Raw genomic sequence first — 12399 nt, 5'->3', positions numbered from 1 at the left:
GAAAATATATATAACATAGTTTACATGTATAACCTATATAAGATTGCTTGCTATCCTAGGATGGAGTAGAAAACTTTACAAAAAGTGAATGTTGAAAATTATCTTTACACGTCATTGGCAAATAAATGAATCAATAAATAAAGCAATATAATTATAAAAAATATTATTATTGAGGAGAGGGCCCAGTTACCACTAATTAGTATCTTTTTTCTAGGTCTACATCTTGCTGAAACATATAGGATTCTGGTGGAGTTGGGCAATGTTATTCTCTCCTCTTTCCCTCAGGGCTCATGACTATGGGGGGGAAAAAGTAGTTTCCTCTTTTTTTTGCAAGGCAATGGGGTTAAGTGACTTGCCCAAGGTCACACAGCTAGGTAATTATTAAGTATCTGAGGCTGGATTTGAACTTGGGGTTGTCCTGACTCCAGGGTCAGTGCTCTATCTATGTCCATCTAGCTGCCCCAGTATCCTCTTTTGCTTATAGTAGAGGTGGTTTATTAAATGGTTTGTTTATTAAATAAAATTTTATAAAAAGGAAGTAATAGAAAATTTTATTAGAAAATCTCTTTCAAATTCCATTAGCCAAATGTAAAACCCAGTTTCTTTTTTTTAAGGGTTTTTTTTTTTTGCAAGGCAAATGGGGTTAAGTGGCTTGCCCAAGGCCACACAGCTAGGTAATTATTAAGTGTCTTGAGACCAGATTTGAACCCAGGTACTCCTGACTCCAAGGACGGTGCTTTATCCACTGCGCTACCTAGTCACCCAAAACCCAGTTTCTAACAAAAATAGATAAGGAGTTAAAGCAGGTTATTTAATTAAGTCAGAGTTTAACTGAGCTGCAGTTTAACCTTTCAGTTGTCACTGAATATTTTGGATAATTTTTATTTTTTTTTCTAATAGGGAAATTCATAGTACCCTAGCAGTTTGCCATTATCGCTGAAAATAAGAGATGATGTCTAGAATATATCAGTAACCAAAAATAATTCAGAAATTGTGTTGTTTGATATATATTAAGAATCTTATTTTCAACTGCAGTTAGAAGATATAAATATTATGATTCCTGTTTTCATAAAACAATATTTTGAAGAGATGGAAGTAAACACTTAAATAATTGGATTAAATTTGAGTCTTGACTTTAGGTAAAGTGCTGGGAATCGAGGTAAAACTTACTGATCCAATTTTAAGAATTCCCATTTTTCTTTTTAAAAAATGAGGATTCAAGGGCGGCTAGGTGGCGCAGTGGATAAAGCACCGGTCTTGGAGTCAGGAGTACCTGGGTTCAAATCCTGTCTCAGACACTTAATAATTACCTAGCTGTGTGGCCTTGGGCAAGCCACTTAACCCCATTTGCCTTGCAAAAACCTAAAAAAAAAATGAGGATTCAGTTCAGGTAATATTTATTAAGCACCTACTGTTGGAAGGCCTTGTAGTAGATGGGCCCCAAGGATCAAAAAGCAAATAGTTATTGTGCTCAAGCATTTTCCTTCTGTTGGAAAGATTTTACAAGTATATAGATAAACAAATAGAATTTAAATACTAAGGCAGGTCTAATTGGGATTTATTTTTGCAAATGCATTTCTGGTTATTAGGAATGTTGTTGCTAAAAATTGAAGAAAAAACTGCCTAATTTATAATAAAGGCCTAAACATTGACACTGGAGTACTCAGCCTCATCTAGGAAGTAGTTTCTGTATTATGCTTTGAAGGAGACTTAGACATAGTGAGGAGGGAGTGCATTCTAAATACAGGAGACAACCTGTTCAGTCACAGTCAGGAAATGCAATGATTAGGAAGCAAATCAGTTGTACTATTCTAGAGAATTCATGAAAGGAATAATATATTTTGGAGCCTAATTGTAGAGTTCTAGACAAATGATTTTGCATTTTCTTTTAGCATCAACAGAGAAGCACTGTCTTAAAAATATCAATTTAGCAGCTGATAAATAGGAGAGGGGGTAACACACTTGAAGCTGAGAGACCAGTCAAGAGGTTATTGAAATGGTCCAGGAGAGGTAATGAAGACCTGATTAGGATATAGTCTGTGTGAGAGGAGTTAGGGGACATGTGAAAAATATTGTGGACAAAACTTAGCAAGTTAACTGGTTTATGTTCACTTAGCATATGTTCACTTAGGATAATGATCATTGTTGGAAGGGTTGTGGGAAATCTGGGACACTATTACATTGTTGGTGGAGCTGTGAACTGATCCAACCCTTCTGGAGAGAAATTTGGAACTACACCCAAAGGGCAACAAAAATGTGCATACCCTTTGACCCAGAAATACCACTACTGGGTCTATATCCTGAAGAAATGATGAAAAAGGGCAAAAACATTACGTGTACAAAAATATTTATAGCAGCCCTGTTTGTGGTGGCAAAGAATTGGAAGTCCAGTAAGTGTCCTTCAATTGGGGAATGGCTTAGCAAACTGTGGTATATGTATGTCATGGAACACTGTTCTATTAGAAACCAGGAGGGACGGGATTTCAGGGAAGCCTGGAGGGATTTGCATGAACTGATGCTGAGTGAGATGAGCAGAACCAGAAAAACACTGTACACCCTAACAACAACATGGGAGTGATGATCAACCTTGAAGGACTCACTCATCAGTGCAACAATCGGGAACAATTTTGGGCTGTCTGCAAAGGAGAGTGCCAGCTGTATCCAGATAAGGAGATGTGGAGTTTAAACAAAGTTCAAGGACTATTCTCTTTAATTTAGAAAAAAACAGATATCTTATTGTCTGATCTTGTTACGTCTTAGAATTCTTGTCTCTTCTCTAAGGATATGATTTTTCTCTCATCACACCCAATTTGGATCAAGGTACAACATGGAAACAAAGTAAAGACTGACAGAGTGCTTTCCGTGGGGGTGGGGTGGGGGAGGGGAAGTAAGATGGGGGGGGAATTGTAAAACAAATAATATCCTTAATAAAAATAAATAAAAACCCCCAAAAATCAGGAAAAAAAAGAAAACTGATGCTATCACCAATAAAAGCATATAAGAGAAAAAATACTATCCAACATTCCAGGACGACAAGCAAAAGAGAAAATTGAGTCAGTTTTTTTCCCAAGTAATGGGTGTAGCCCTTATTTGTTGTCTTTACTGTGAATATATCTTTTTAAAAATCCTTTTTTGTATTCCTTGAAAATCATGGCTCATTTTGAGGGTTTTGTCATCTTATAAATATGCAGCTCTTTTAAATTTTTTTGATAGTGCCTCTCTTTCCCCTTCTCAGAACTCTCTTCAATCCCTTTTGCATTTATTTACTATCCAATAAATATTTTAGGCACCTATTCTGTGCCAGATATTGCTAAATTAAATTAAGTTAATTAAAAAGAAATATTTTGCCTGATTTCAAGGAGGGGTAGGCAATTTATAAGAAGGGGAAGGAAAATATCAAAGGATAACTGTCTTGGGGAATATTGTTCTGTGAAATTTGAAACCAGACAGAGCAGCAGAAGCAAAGTGAAGTGAACCCAGAAGTCTAGTTTCTGTTCTCCAAAGAAAGTCATTTTCCTTTAAAAATCTGATTTCATTAAAAAATTCTTTGTATTAGTATGTTAATTTAATTGTCTTCCTTTCCCCCCTATCTAGAGAGTCTGGGTTAATTTAGTAATTTCATTGGCTTGCCAGTGGTAATAGTTGGTAGAGGGTTAAGTCATGTGCATTTCATCATTTCCAGAATAAGTTTTCTAGGAAGGCAACACATGTTCTGATTAGCTAGCCATATCAAGGATGATCATGGATACTTCAATTACCCTGCAGCAGTTGCTCACCGACCATGCTTGTATCTTTTTCTCCTAAGACTAATAACAGGTTTCCTTATGCTCATGAATCATCATTATTCTGTGGATCATTTGATGCTTTTTCTTCAAAAGTTTTGTAGTTCAATGTTTATAGAAAGATCTTTGGTATAAGTTGCAGTAGGTAGGTATTTTTCCTCTCTTTTTTAAAAATCGCATTCTTCTAATCTTTAGTCTCTTGACTCTGGTTTTAATTCCCCTTCATTTCTTTATTCCTAACAAGAGATTTTATAGAATGTTCAATAAATAAGAAGCTAGAGAAACATTCTTTTACTTTTTAACTTTGACCTCTATCAGGAAGACCAGCTGAATTTATAGTCCATATGATTGCTGACTACCTCAGGCAGCACTTGTATTAAAGGTTACAGAAATAGTATCCTTTGTCCTCACTTCCTGTGTCTCAGGTCTTTTATTGGGTTCGGGAAAAACAGAATGTGTTTATGAAGTCACTCTAAGAAACTTTTAACATTTCACTTAAGGGAGAAATAAAATGATGGTAGTTGGCATTGTAATAGAGATGTGCAATACATGTCTTTTTTTTAAGAAAGATTTTATTTATTTTGAATTTTACAATTTTTCCCTTAATCTTGCTCCCCCCCCACACAGAAGGCAGTCTGCTAATCTTTACATTGTTTCCATGGTATACATTGATCTAAGTTGAATGTGATGAGAGAGAAATCATATTCTTAAGGAAAAAAACAGTATAAGAGATAGCAAAATTGCATAAGATAACGGTTTGGTTTTTTTTTAATTAAAAGTAATAGGGGTGGGTAGGTGGCACAGTGGATAGAGCACTAGCCCTGGAGTCAGGAGTACCTGAGTTCAAATTTGGCCTCAGACACTTAATAATTACCTAGCTGTGTGGCCTTGGGCAAGCCACTTAACCCCATTTGTTTTGCAAAAACCTAAAAAAAAAAAAAAGGTAATGGTCTTTGGTCTTTGTTCAAACTCTACAATTCTTTTTATGGATATAGATGATATTTCACTTAATTTCTCCTCTTCCCACAAAATCTGCTAAGTGTAAAGTTCGGCCTCCTTTGTAATACAAAAGCTGGAACTTATCCTTTTAGATCAGGTATACTATCTGCACCTGCAGTGGTCCTCCTAGCCCATTCTGAGAGACCTTCTTCACAATAGTTTTATGTTCTTTGGTGTGGGTTGCATTGTATTTATGAATGGATATTGAATTCTAAGTATGTGAACCTTGAGGAGTTTTTGTTGGGCTATGTGACCCTGAAGACACCCCTGCTTTAGATTTTATAAGATAAATCTATTCTACAGTTTGAATTTAAGATAATAATACTAAAATAGTTAAAATATTGCAAGACCTAAAGAGAATATTATTTTGAAATCCATATATATATATGTATATATATATATATACACATACATACATACACACACACACACATATATATGTTTTATAGTAACATCTCTTAATTCTTCTACAAAGAATACATAGCACTTGATCTTTTAGGAGTTTTATGATTAAAGGAGCGATACTCATGGTGTTTAAGAATTCAGCAAACATTTAATAAGTTCCTGTTTTGTGCAAGACTGGATTATACCAAGACAAGCATCTAAAAGGTTATTTTCTACTGGAGGGTTATAGCATGAATGCAAGTAAGTATAATAAAAGGTAATTTGAATAGATAATGAAGTGCCGATTGTCCTGGTTTGGGGAGACAAAAATCATTGAGGGCATCATGAAAGAAACTGACCTAAGCAACTTTTCAAAGAGCAACTTTTTCTTAAATTGAATATTCCTAACATGTACACAGGAAAATGAACCCCATATACCTAGAATGTACTACTTTCTAATGTCTGCAAAACAGAGTCTTTAACTTTCTTTGAAATATCAGTGAAGCCCAAAGTTAGACTGTGTATATTGGTGCATAAGCAAATTGGTGAATAAGCAAATTCACATTGGTGAATAAGCAAATAAATTTGTTTTTTTTAAAAAATTAATTTCTGGGGCAGCTAGGTGGTGCAGTGGATAGAGCACCGGCCCTGAAGTCAGGAGTACCTGAGTTCAAATACAGCCTCAGACATGTAATAATTACCTAACTGTGTGGCCTTTTGTCAAGCCACTTAACCCCATTTGCCTTGCAGAAACCTAAAAAAAAAAAAGTAAAAAAAATTGATTTCTGTTCTTTCCCTTTGATTCTTTTCCTCTTCCTCCATTGAGTTGGTGCCATTCTCTGCACTCTCTAGATTTAAAAAAAAATGAGTTGTATTCAGAATCAGTAAAATTGTTTGAACGCAATTGATGAATGCAATTGATATACAACTTGTGCTTTTTGTGAGGGATGAAAAATTGAAATGTAAATTCTGGTATTTTCCAGGATTTTTTTTTTGTTTCTTTTGTTTTTTAGGTTTTTGCAAGGCAAATGGGGTTAAGTGGCTTACCCAAGGCCACACAGCTAGGTAATTATTAAGTGTCTGAGACCGGATTTGAACCCAGGTATTCCTGACTCCAAGGTCAGTGCTCTATCCACTATGCCACCTAGCTGCCCCTATTTTCTAGTTTTCATAGCATTTACTGCTATTAATCTTTCTTTAATGAAATCTTTGAAATAACTATTTAGTTCTCTATGTTTTTCCCCCCATTATAACTATTAGAATTTTCTTTCTCTGAAGACATGACTTTTCTTAAAGAAATACTCTAAAATATGTATTGGAACCTGTATTTTATTTCTAAGTGGGAGGGATATGAATGATATTATTTGAGGAAAAGACTCACTCTCTTTTCCTTTAAACTTTAGGTTTTGTTTTGATTTCTCTTAATTAAGTCCTTAGAATAAAAAAAAGTTATGCTATTTTAGAAAGGCAATTTAATACTTAACTTAGTTTTTAGTTAAGATTGTGTTTGGAACTCTAATTTATATGGTATTTGAGACATATCAAGTAACAATTGGACAAATTCTTTCATTTTTTTAATCCTTGTTTTTTTATTTGTAAAATGAAAGGATGATAGTAAATATTAAGTTCCTCTTATATGCCATGGCAGTTGGCTTTCCGAAGTCTTTTCTGGGTAAAATATTCCATGATTCCATATAGTAACAATTCTATGTAACATTCTATATAAAACAGAGCATAATTCTTAACATAACATTCACTTAAATATTTATTGAGTGAGGGGTTACTGGTGAGGCACTGAATTTATTTTGTAGAGAATAAAGCATGTTTACTAGTAAAGAATTCTTTTTATCAAGGTTTACTTTTTAATTTTATAAGCTTAGCAAACATTAACGTTTCAGTATAGAAAGAAAAGCAGCAGAAGATTGGCAATTTTTATATATCTTTTATTAAATCTGTATTACTATAATATTCCTTCTGAACTGATGTTGAATTGCTAAAGTTTATTGTTATTTTTCCTCATCTTTAGGGCCATTTCTGCCCCAATGGAGTCTCATGAAGATCTTTAAAAATCGTAAATTCCATGTTATCATATTATCACAACTATGACCATTTATTATTTTTTTTGTTTTGTTTTTGCAAGGCAATGGGGTTAAGTGACTGCCCAGGGATATATAACTAGGTAATAATTAAGTGTCTGAGGTGAGATTTGAACTCAGGTCTTCCTGACTCCAGGACTGGTACTCTATCCATTGCACCACCTAGCTGCCTGTATTTATTAAATGTAATGTTTATCAGTTTGCCTCATTGAATTTTAAAAAAAAACAGAATCATGCAATATATTGCAAACCAAAATTGACATTAATCGTCATAGTTAACTGGAGAAACTTTAGCTCTAAACTAAGCCACATTTTTTAAAGTTACATCTAGAATAATAGGTAGAAAATGAGTTACCTTCTTACTAATACTAAAAATTAATCTATAAAGGAAATTTCACTAGAAAGTATTTAGTAACTATTTCAGAAAGCAGTAGAAAAGCCCATTTTTCACCCTAATGGAACTCACATTCTACTGAGGGTGACAACAAGCTAACTATACATCCCAGATAGATGTAGGATCAAATTTCCTAGAAAAGACACTGAAGGAACAGTGAATGTCCTGGAAAGGGCTCTTAGAGAATGTAAAATTGGAGTTGAATCTAGAAGGAAAGAGAGGAATGTGAAGTGACATTTCTGGGAACAGCAAGGAGTCCTGTGTCATTGAAGTATATATAGGAAGACTGAACAGGAAGAAGTGGCCATTGTAAAGGGTTTAAAGGCCAAGGAACTGATGTGATCTTGGAGATATTAGGATACCACTGGAGTTTATTGAATAGGTAGTGACATGATTAGACCTGGACATAAGGTCACATCACATAGATAGCTAAGTGGAGGATGGATAGACAAGGAGATCAAGTGGGCTTTTTAACAGTCTAGGCGTGAGGTGATGGTCTTCAGCAGGGTGGAGCCTGGGGGGTGGAAAGAGAAAAGAATTTATTTGTAGGAGAGATATTGTGAAGGGAGAAATGATAGTAGTTGGCATTATAATGGAGATGTGGAAAAATGTGTTTTTTTTTTTAAAGAAAGATTTTATTCATTTTGAATTTTACAAATTTCCTCCCTAATCTTGCTCCCTCCCCCACACACAGAAGGCAATCTGTTAGGCTTTACATTGTTTTTCCAGGGTATGCATTGATCTTAGTTGAATGCGATGAGAGAAATAATATCCTTAAGGAAGAAACATAAAAGTATAAGAGATAGCAGAATTACATAATAAGATAACTTTTTTTTTAAATTAAAGGTAATCATCTTTGGTCTTTGTTCAAACTCCACAATTCTTTCTCTGGATACAGATGGTATTCTCCATCACAGATAGCCCAAAATTGTGCCTGATTGTTGCACTGATGGAATGAGCAAGTCCATTAAGGTTGACCATCACCCCTATGTTGCTGTTAGGGTGTACAATGTTCTTCTGGTTCTGCTCATCTCACTCAGCATCAGTTCATGCAAATCCTTCCAGGCTTTCTTGAATTCCCATCCCTCCTGGTTTCTAATTGAACAATAATGTTACATGACATACATATACCACAGTTTGTTAAGCCATTCCCCAATTGAAGGACATTCATTTAATTTCCACTTCTTTGCCACCATAAACAGGGCTGCTCTGTATATATTTGTACAAGTGATGTTTTTACCCTTTTTCATAATCTCTTCAGGGTGTTGAGCCAGTAGTGGTATTGCTTGATCAAAGGGTATGCACATTTTTGTTGCCCTTTGGGTGTATGGTATGTATTTCTTAATTGGGTTATAGATTATCAGTAAACCAAACCCACAATTTTATAGGTGGAGGATAGCAAACTATGTGGTAGTTACAAAATTGCATGCTTCTTAATCCCATCCTTTTGAAATAATATCATATATATATATATATATACACACACACACACACACACACACACACACACACACACGTGTGTGTGTGTGTGTGTGTGTGTGTGTGTGTGTTCTTTCAGTGACATTATTGCAGATCTCCCAAAGTCAGTGGAAAAGTTGTATAGACAATTCTCATTTTATGTAAGTGGATCAATCCATGGACCTTTATGTAAAGAAATGTTTGTTTGTTTACCTAATTTGTATTTGTCCCTTGATGTGGGAAGGGAAAGAGAGAAGGAGAGAGGGACACTGGAAGGGAGTCGCTGTTCCTGGAGAAAAGGGACCAGAGTCAGAGAGAGACTAGAGCGGGAGGAATGTGCCAGGGCCAGAAGAACAGACACATAGTGCCTGGAAATAGACATGAGACAGAAGAGGATAGACGACACCTGGGGTCCCTAGATAGAAATGTGGTACTTGAGATCATTGGGGAAAAGCAAACAGGTGTGGCCAGATGTGGGCAGAGCAGGGCAAAGGTCTTCTCTCTAAGCACTGGCAGTCTTAAGCTAACCCCCAATCTGGGGGTTGGAGGGATAGTGGGGCTTGATGGCAGTCTCACATGTCTATTCTTCTGCTTTCATTTGAAAGGATTTAAATTTAGTATTGCCTTTTTTTTTTTTTTTGGATGGAGAGATGGGGCCAAGCTGAGGGGTACAAATGGAGAGAGAGAGAGAGAGAGAGAGAGAGAGAACAGAATTTAGGACAATAATGTTAATATAATGTTTATTTGGGTTTTGATTTCTTTCAGAATTCTTTATGTAAAGTTGAATTTTTGTAATGCAGATTTATGTAAAGTTAAAAACTGTATTATGCAAATATGTGATATGATGTGATATTTGTCATTCATTCTCAAAGAAAACCATGACATTAGGGGCCATGACAGGCACATGAATTAGATTTGAGTTAAAGGGGCTGTGCTAAGTCACCAACTTCACTTTCTCCTCGAGAGTCATCTGGGTTTAGTGGCCACATATGAATCAGGATGACGATATGACCTGGATGAGAGACAATCAGGGTTAAGTGATTTGCCCAAAGTCACACAGCTAGTAAGTGAATCTGAGACTGAATTCAAACTCTTGTCTTTCTGCCTCCAAGGCCAGTATGATAATCACTGTGCTGCCATGTTACCCTCTTATGCAAGTAAATAGATTGAATAATGTTATAAATGAATTGTACCTATTCAGTAGGATAAAAGATATTGTCAAAAAAATGAGTGACTGGAAAAGGAAATTAGATTACAAGAGTGAAAGCTAAAGATCTCAAATGAATACTCTGTATCATGCAGTAATAATCAAAAATTGCCCAAAGACCTTTAGGAAAGTGCTCCAGTATATTGGGTAGATAGTTTATAGAAAATTTATGTGAAGAAAAATAGCTACACTGGATAAGGTGTAAAAAAGTTGCATTCTTGAAAGGAATATTTAAATTCATGAGACCATGGACCTACTGATTCTACAAGTACTTTGATTAATAAAGTATACTAATTCAAATCATACAAAAAATTACCTATGTTATATTCTACATAATGCTAGTCATACCAAATGTTTCATTCAGTGAGTTCAACCTTCTCTACTACTTTCATTTAATTATTTATTAATTTAAGTCTATTGAATTGAATATTTTTTTAAAAAAAAATTTCAGTTCCAAGATTTTCTCTCGTTATACATATGAAATCATGCTAAATCATTTTACACATTACCACATTGTAAAAGAGAAGGAAAAAAAAAACAAGAAAATTAAAGTGGAAGAAAATAGTCTTCAATTTGTACTCAGAATTACCATATCCCTCTGGAGGTAGATCACATTTTTTATTATTAGTCCTTTGAAACTGACAGATCCTTATATTGATCAGAGTATAAAGTCTTTTACGGTTGATTATTGTTCCAATATTGTTGATATTATGTACCATATTTTTCTAGTTCTAACCATTTTACTTGTCATCAGCTCATATGTCTTTCAAGATTTTTCTATAACCATCCATTTCATCATTTCTTAAATCATATACTACAACTCATTCAGCCATTCCACAGTTAATGGACATCCATTCAGTTTCCAATTCTTTGCCACTACAAAAAGCTACTATATTTTTGTCTTTTTTTCTTTTTCTTTGATTTCTAGGATACAGATCTAGAAGCAGTATTGCTGAGTCAAAGGGTATGCACAATTTTATGGTCCTTCAGACATAGTTCTAAATTGTTCTCCAAAATGGTTGGAGCAGTTCACAGTTCCACCAGAAGTGCATTTTCTTCTTTTTAAAAAGTAAAGTAGCCATTGGTTTTTTCTATTTTATAGTTCTCTTTATTGTGCTTTTAATAAATGCTTGTTCTCTTCCTTCCCCTTCCCCTCACTGTTTTAGGAAAGCCTTTGAAGTCCTATACATCATTTCCTACTCTTCAACCAACTCTTCTACTACCTTACCTTTTCCTCCTTCTACTTCTAAATCTCCAGTTCTAAAATTCTGTCATTGTTCCTGAATTGGGATGATTGTCATTCTATTTCCTTATGCCCTTATTCACTATTCCTTTAATTTGGGACCAAAGTGACCCTCACTGATCATCATTTTCCTAATTGTGCTGTCTTTCCTTACTATAGCATAAAGTCTTTGAGAGCAGGGATTGTCTTTGCTTTTATATTTTTATCTAAAGCATTTAGTAGGTATATAATACATGCTTTTTCAGTCACTCCTTGATATACATCTACACATATTTTGAAAGTAGGAACCTACAACTGAAAAATAAAGACAGAGTAGGGATAACAAAATTCTTTTTAGGGACTCCCAAGTTTTCTTTCAGGATGGAAGGGCCCATTTTTTTTAAAGTATCAATATTCCTTGAGTAATGTTTTTGAAGAATCAGAATTAAAAACTTAACTTATGGTCAATGGAGTAGTGAAGTTGAGCAAACACCACACATTGCAAACAGACAATTTTGTAGCATAAATTCTCTAAAAGATGCCATGAAATACACATATAGTCATGTGGTGACTGTGAGAAATAACTAATGGACAATCCTCATGCTCCACTGATATCCTAGTAATGACATGAGAACTTGAGGGAGACTTCTGTGAGCACATCGGATGGATCCTCTGAAAGACTTGTGGCAAAATATGTGTAAGAGCCCCACAGGATGAACCAAAAATAGGTGAGTCTTGATCTGTATCATTATAGGGCACATCTGTATAAATCATAAATTAATTTGATTCTTCACATATTGTGCTGTTAAATTCCTGTTCAGAGAAAATAAAACAGCCTTATGCTTCAATTTTCAAGC

The 12399-nt window shown here is 34.8% G+C and overlaps 1 protein-coding gene across 6 annotated transcripts in view; it reads left to right on the top strand.

Moving 5' to 3' along the window:
• ATG5 (autophagy related 5) overlaps positions 1 to 12399 on the top strand; it is a 164283-nt gene that overhangs the window by 39152 nt on the left and 112732 nt on the right. The window contains exon 6 of one of the 6 annotated variants that reach the window (XR_012468504.1): positions 12163 to 12270. The exons of the other annotated variants lie outside the window; for them this stretch is intronic. The gene's annotated coding sequence lies outside the window, so the exon portion shown is untranslated. The remainder of the gene's footprint in view (positions 1 to 12162; positions 12271 to 12399) is intronic. 6 annotated transcript variants of the gene reach the window in all.

Source organism: Macrotis lagotis, chromosome 5, assembly GCF_037893015.1.
Source record: "Macrotis lagotis isolate mMagLag1 chromosome 5, bilby.v1.9.chrom.fasta, whole genome shotgun sequence".
Lineage (NCBI taxonomy): Eukaryota > Metazoa > Chordata > Mammalia > Peramelemorphia > Peramelidae > Macrotis > Macrotis lagotis.
Note: the sequence above shows the minus strand (reverse complement) of the source record. Positions and strands in the feature narration are given on the sequence as shown.